The 7,446-nt window shown below is 37.6% G+C and overlaps 1 long non-coding RNA gene across 1 annotated transcript; it reads right to left on the bottom strand.

Annotated features, from left to right (window-relative positions):
- Nucleotides 1-849: 849 nt before the first annotated feature.
- Nucleotides 850-5,139, bottom strand: LOC137160219 (uncharacterized). The gene is made up of 3 exons (XR_010921814.1): nt 5,062-5,139; nt 1,858-1,926; nt 850-1,021 (listed from the first exon to the last, which is right to left on the bottom strand). It is a non-coding gene; the product is annotated as an uncharacterized lncRNA (long non-coding RNA).
- Nucleotides 5,140-7,446: the final 2,307 nt, after the last annotated feature.

Raw genomic sequence — 7,446 nt, 5'->3', positions numbered from 1 at the left:
GATCAAACAACGAGATATATTTTGTGAACTAATCCCCAATGTGCACAGATCAGAACTTACTGAAAAGGATTTCTTGGTCAGACCTCACAGTCTGACCTTGAACATACATTATATATTTATACTCAGTGGCTCAGTCTACTCACGTTACAGTATATGGCAGTTTTGCCATGGATGTCAAAAGGAGTTGGATCAGGCCCTTGTTGCTTTCTTGAGAGGTGGAGAAGGGTGTATTTAACTGAAATAATGTTACTTAACTTGTGGGGGGAGACTACTTAATGTCCAAAAATTGACGCAATTTTTAGAGTATAAGAGAGATTTGCAGGAAAGGAAGAGCCAAATCCTGGCAGGCAGATTCCCATAAATTAACATGTCAGTACATATTTTAATGAAAGAGAGACCGATATAAAGAGCTGCCTCATTACTTTATAGAGAATATAAGAACCTCCCTCCACCCCCACGTCATCAGTTTGAATCCAGCCCAGTTTAGTAGAGACTGAAAGTGGTCCCCATCTGACAGATGTTTGTAGCATCTCCATGAGATGAGTTCGGAGAGTGGAATTCTAATTCTCATTATAAACTCTCAGCTATGCTTTGCACTAGATTGTAAGTTATTTTGGGCAGGGACTGTCTATTTACTATGTGTTTGAACCCAGCTCCATGGGGCCCTGATTTTAGTTGGGTCCTCTAACAAAAATTCCTGCAGCAGGGGGTCAAAATTGTGTTACTGCTATGTTTGGCAACTCACTTCCACATGCACATTGCTGTTGGGTAGAGTTAAAAACAAGAAATAATAACAAGACAGAGCAAAAAAACAACCCAGATGATTCTATCTTTTATTAAAATCTCTGGGGTTGGCAATACTGATGAATATATCGCCTGTAGGGAGAATTTTATGAAGATAACGATGGATACCTATGGCAGTATTAAGGCAAAGAAGAAGAATGTCACAACTGAATTATTCCAACAGGATCCTGGACTTATGCACCAGCACCTTTCTTCACTCCAAGGGCAACCATATGACCTTAAACAAAGAAAAATGGGAATCAAAGGAGGGTACAGATCCCTCAGGAGGCGAGAGGCTTACTCTGGCTATATCCCTCCACAGACCCCGGAGTCTGCTCTGTGACTTTAAAGCAATTGCTTGCATGGGAAAGTAAAACATTAGGAAAGGAATGTATTTTTAGATATTATAATGGCTTTTATCAGCCAGAAAGTAGAAGATGATGCCATGTGACCAGCAGCTCTCCACAGACTGCAGAGGACTACAAATCCAATTGAGAATCCTTGATATACAGGAAGGTCAGCAACCTAATCTGCTATAGGCTACACTTCAGACACAGAAGTAGAACTGGACGTAACGGGTTAACAAGTCAAACACTCTTCCAAAATGTATTGCAGGAATTTTGGATGAATGAATCTTTGTTGCATAAAACAAAGATTCCTTTACTATAGGACTTTTCAAGTCACTGCCCCATTATATACTGTACTGTTGATACTCTATGGGAGCAATTAAGTCCCACAAATAATCTCAAATAGTTGATAACCACACACGGAGATTTTTAAAAATAAGCTGTGCAAGTGGAGGCAATGAAAGTTACTTTATAAAGCTCTGTTACTGCACAGTATCAGCACAGTCACGTTTTTCTTCATATTGGCAATCACAACTATGACGTATGACTTGACCAAGACTTTGATTTGATTACATCCAAAAATGTAGAGCAGTTGCACATAATTGGGACCAGCAGTGTGTGTCACAGATGAAGGAAAAATAGATATAAATATTATTCCATGGCATTATCAGACAATTTACTAGGAGCACATTTTTAAACATTACTTCTAAGAGTGATTTTGACAAACCTTTCAGATCTGAGAGTTGTATTTTGCAATCTGAGGCTGGCAGGGGAAGTGCAATTCGGACATTTCCACCTGTAATTGCATTAGCATAACTGTCACACTATAGCTGCTGACTGTCCATCAAAGATTTAGTAACCACTCATCATAGATTGCAAATGCAGCTAGTAACTAGCAATACTTATCAGCTGACCTAGCCTTCAGATACACCTAGTCATTCATTCATAATACTTCATATTATTTGGGGAGTGTTTCATTTAAAATTATTTTTTTTTAAAAGGAGAAAATATCATTACACTTTAAATTTACGGGGGGTACCTCCCTTAATGTGTTTTTAGCTCCAAAAACAGTTAATTTGCAACATTTGAGTCACCTTATCTCTTTTTCACACAGTAATCCTTCTCTTGTCTTGTCACTAATTGCCTCTCTGGCCTTCAATATTATCCCTAATGCTTTGAAAGAGAGTAAATTTTACTTATACTAGTTATGAGCTCTCAGACAAGTTTTTTTCCATAGGATTTTATCCAGATGTTCAATGAGTTTGTTTCAGGATTCTTTCCATATCAGCAATGGATTCTGAAAATATCTGGAGTTACAAGATTCTGCAGGAAAATGAACAATGACTGCTGATTTTCCCTCCCTTTTTCTTTAAAAATGTATTGTTTACTGAAATGTGTGTATAAGGATTTGAGCATTATACAGACTGCTGCTACACCACACAAAATTTCTCTTTTAAAATCATGGGATTTAATCCCGCATTCCTTGCTCACTCAAAACTCCTATTAAGAGTAAAGGGAGATTTGAGTGAGCATGGAAAGCAGGATATGGCTGAAAGCAAGTACAATATAAGGAAGAGTATTTCATAGCATTGTATATAGCCAGGGGTTCCACATTTTGTGAAAATATTTTTGTTTCTCAGTTTGTCAGTTCTTCATTAGCAATTTACTGGGAAACTTCTGAAGTCCATTTATGGTGGCTCTTTTAAAAAAAATGTAAAAAGTTTTCTACTCGGAGACAAAACATCCACCAACAGAGGCAGATGAGACTTACTCAGCTTAATAGATCACCAGCAGAGTTTATTTTAATAATCAAGGGATTTATTCTCCTCAGTATACACACACACACACACTTAAAAGAATACTGTCAGGTCAGGTGAGACCCCAAAATTATGTTTTGGAAAAACAAAGACCTACAAAGCTTATCCAAATAAGTGTTTCCATAAATTTTTATTATTAAGGGAAACTATTTATCTTTATAGAGGTTGCCCTATAGCATTTACAATTCAAATCATTGCAGCAGCCTACTAATGTATGCAAACCAGCAAGTGAAACAACCTGCATGCAGAAGTGAAACTGTCTAGTCTGGAATTTGACTTAACCAAAAGGGCCTGATTCTGATATCACTATGCCAGTGTTAATCAGGAATAACTTCCCTGATGCAAATTGAGCTCTGCCAGTAAACAACCAGCAAGAGACCAGAAACAGACCCAAGGAGCCTGACTTTCAGAGGTGCTGAGTGCCCACAAATTACACAAAGTCAATGGGAAAAGTGGGTGCTCAGCATCTCTGAATATCATGCTAGTAGAACAAGAAGAATAATTAACCACCACAAAGGAAACTGTCACCAGTGTCAAAGAGTTTGTATCTTGGGACTGTGGGCAGAAGCGGCTCTATCTCACCTGTCAGGAGCGCATAGGGCGAGAAGCAGGCTCTAAGGCTGCTGAGGTCCATACCCTACAGGACTTTACAGATTAACACATGGAATTGATCTCTGCAGCAAACAGGAAGTCAGTGAGAAATACAATTTTAATACTCAAGTGTATTGCATTCAAAATGTCTAGCACCACTGAGCAGGTGAGCTGCCTTGTTTTGCAATACTATTGTGAATGTTTCTTGGTGGTCTTCAACAACAGCCCCAAGTACAGTGCCGTACAATAATCCACTGGGGAGGAGGGGTATTTACAAAGGCAGAGATAGCTATGGTAAAGTACACATCTAAGAGAAACATCATTAATAATCAATGGCAAAGCGGGTCAGAGCCATTGCCATTAACTGTGAATGTAGAAAGGTCCAAAAGAGCTTTTAAATTATAAGACCACCTTGCCAAAGGGTAGATATATTCCTTCAATAGAAGGAGCAGACAACCCTATCAAACTTCCTCAAGGCTTTCCTCAGCTCACTGTCTTGTCTATTAAGTCTCAGTCTGACTCTCATTCATACCCATCTCAGTCTTTAGCTACAAGATTTAATAGAAGAGACAGGAATCTGAGTATCATTGACATTCTAGTAGCACAGTAGCCCAAAACATCCCATGATATCCCCCAGTACCTAACACACACATTAAATAGAAAAGGAACCCCCTGCAAAAGAGTCTGTGGAAAGGATGAGAAATTGCCCAATATTAACCTCCATGCCCTGCCGGAAAAAACACAAATCCAGTATTGAGCAATCCCCTGCACCTCCAACAGCATTTGCAAGGTATAGCCCTTTGGTCTAGTCACTAACAAAATATAGCCTCTTTTCAATACACATACATAAATTCTTTAGAAATTAAAGGAATGCTATGGACAAACAGGCCTATCCCAAAATCTCTGACTTTCCTGACAAGTAACATTCTGACTAAGAAATATCAAAAGCAGAGTCAAAACTCAGCAGATTTCATCACTTGCATTTATCTTCAGGCTTTTGTATCAAAGGATAAGGAAGGTAACTGCTGTGTGCACACCTGTTATCCACAATTGTCTTTCACTATTGTTAGCTGTAGTAATATTGTCTCTTTTCCACTTCATCTCCTTCACATGTTGGTGTTTTCCTCTAACCACATCTTCAACTAGAGATGATAATAGTATCAGGCTATTAGCTGACTGATGGGTTATCAGTTCAGTAGGATACTGGAAACTGGTCATCACTTAGTATCTCAAGGAGACACACCTTAAATCTGATGACATTTATAAACTGTTAGGCTGTGCCCTTTCACCTATTGTTTTACACAGTGTTTCTATGGTAACTACATTAACCCCATTTTACAAACATCCCCTCACTTCTGGTTGTTTCATATACCTAGTACATAGTTGACTAGGGGGCCATTCAGCTGGAGATAAATTTCATAGAAAACATGGAGCAAAAGCCCTTTTTCTGGGATTTAAGGTTTATTTTAACAGGGTTCTTCTCTCATTCAGTTTTTCCTCCTGCTGGTCTCCAACCACATTACCTTCATGTGGGTTAAACACCAAAACTAGCTGTAAATACAGTGGGTCTTCTTTCTCTTGAGTTGTACGTTCTAACTTTTGTGCACAAAACCCTCTAGCCCAGACTCTTTAAAAATCTGAACCTAATTAGGCTCAGCTGTACCTGATTGCTTCAGCTCAGGCAGGCACTCCCTGCTGGGACTCTGAAAAACCTCAGCTGCAATTTAACTCAAAAAGTCCTATCCCAGAGTCTGGTTTGGCATAGCTAATCTCTCCTAAGGGATATCACTAGGGTTGTGGATGCCTCTCCAGAAGGCACTGTAGTTGTATTAGTGTGAAATGTAATTTACAGTACTATTGTATTTTAACTGGTTTTCTTTTTCAGAGTAAAATTATAATGTAATTTAACAATGGATGTTCCCATCTTCCTGCTCTGGCTTTTATTTATTATTACTTATGTTACAACAGTGCCTGTAGGCCCAAGGTGAGAATCCCATTATGATGACTACTGTATAGATATATAGTAAAATGCAAAAAAGCAACTTCAATAGGAAGTTTTTGTTTACAGACAGTTTTTATTTATCAGTACTAACTCATTAATGCTTTTTCCATTTTTTTTATAAATGATATAAATTCTAATAGTAATATTACAACATCATAATGCCCATTTTCATTTCTATTAGTGGGATTTAGGCACCTAAATCACTTTGAAAATCTGGGCCTTTATCCAAGGAAAAATTGTTTTGATAGTATATGGTATACAAATTTGTGTCTATATGATATGCCTTGTGTTTTTACATACTCTGTAAGAGGAGCTGATAGTGCTCCCTATAGTTAGGTTGCCTCTCAGCTTCTATTATAAGGAATCTTTGCAAACTTTTTCTTTAAAAACCCTAACATCTCTATTGTTTGCTGCAAAACTTTGAAGCTTGGCAGAGACAAAGCTCTTGGGCTAGGGACGTGCCTTTTATTTATCCCATAAAATTCTGTTTAGGTTTAGTTGAATTATAAACTTTTGAAAATCACCATTTCCCTTGTCTTGCTAGCATGCTTCAACTGTTGGCAGCATGCCAAAACAGTAACACTGACCATGAACATTCTAAAGAGTGTTACTGTATGTTCTGATACAATCATTAATTATATGATCACATACTATTTTTTCCATAGGAACCCTACCTCATTCAGTGCATGGGAGAGATACAGAAAGGGTTAGTATTAAGATTGCATAGGCAACCCTAAATATAGTATCTCAATTTTTGAATGCTTAACTTTGCAACCCAAATAATATTTTAATGTTTTTGAGTATTTAACATATATACATATACTAATTTATTTATGCATTAACTATCATTACTTTTTCCTATAATTACCTTACACTTATTGTACAACAATTTCACTACCCACCCTGTTTGATCATTTAAAAATACTGAAAAAAGATTCTGTATTTGTGTGCTTTTTTTCCCAGTAAGTCACACACAGATTACTGAAATCATGAATGCATATTTGTTCATTTCTGCAGATGTTCTCTTTGTTTAATGTTGTGCTGCTTAAGCTCATATGTCAATTTGTGGGTTAAGTAATTCATTTTTTAACCCAGTTACTTTTACTTTAATAGCTTTAAAAAAGATTAAAGATAACAATGAACCAAAACTCTGGAGCCTGATAAAGCATTTGGAACTGGAAGCTTTGTTTGGGTCCATCTCTGTTCATGATTAAATGAAAATGGAAAGGGGTTATTTATAAAGACTACATGGTAAATCATATAAAATATCAGTTAATGTAAATATTCTGCTGATTGCCTTTACATCTTTCCCTGACTTTTCTAAAGAAGCTACATTTAACTGGATTATTTATCATCTTCAGTTTTTCAGTACTAGTCTCAATATGAATATATGCAAGTATGTCTGTGGATAGTATTTTATCATACACAACCAACAACAATTAACATATCATTAAAGTGTAGACTACAGTCACACAGCTTACACCTTAATTCTGTCCCCTTTGGCCAGAATTCATGCAAACTGGAACAAGTAAGCACAAATTACAACTCCCTCCACCAGCTGATCCCCATGCACCTGACAGGGTTCACCCATGGGAAGTCACAGGTGCTGTTGCTGCTGCCTTCCCTCAGGATGTTCTACTTGAGAAAGGCTGCTTTAATCTATGATTGGAGCATCCCCTTTCCTCTCAGGCTGTCAGGGAATGAATAGTTTCTGCACATAACAGGGTTTCCTGGGGTGTCTTTTGTAACTACATGGATAACGTGAGGCAAAAGAAGAGGTTGTGGCTGCTTTATATCAGTACAACGTCTTCAGTGGCTCTTTGGCTACAAGGGTCCATTGTCAAGGGCTGTGCCAATAGTAGCCAGTACAGAGTCTGGGCTAAATTTAATCCCTTAAATGTACAAC

This window comes from Emydura macquarii, unplaced genomic scaffold, assembly GCF_026122565.2.
Source record: "Emydura macquarii macquarii isolate MOO-44397 ecotype Brisbane River unplaced genomic scaffold, CSIRO-AGI_Emac_v2 contig_2171, whole genome shotgun sequence".
NCBI lineage: Eukaryota > Metazoa > Chordata > Testudines > Chelidae > Emydura > Emydura macquarii.
Note: the sequence above shows the minus strand (reverse complement) of the source record. Positions and strands in the feature narration are given on the sequence as shown.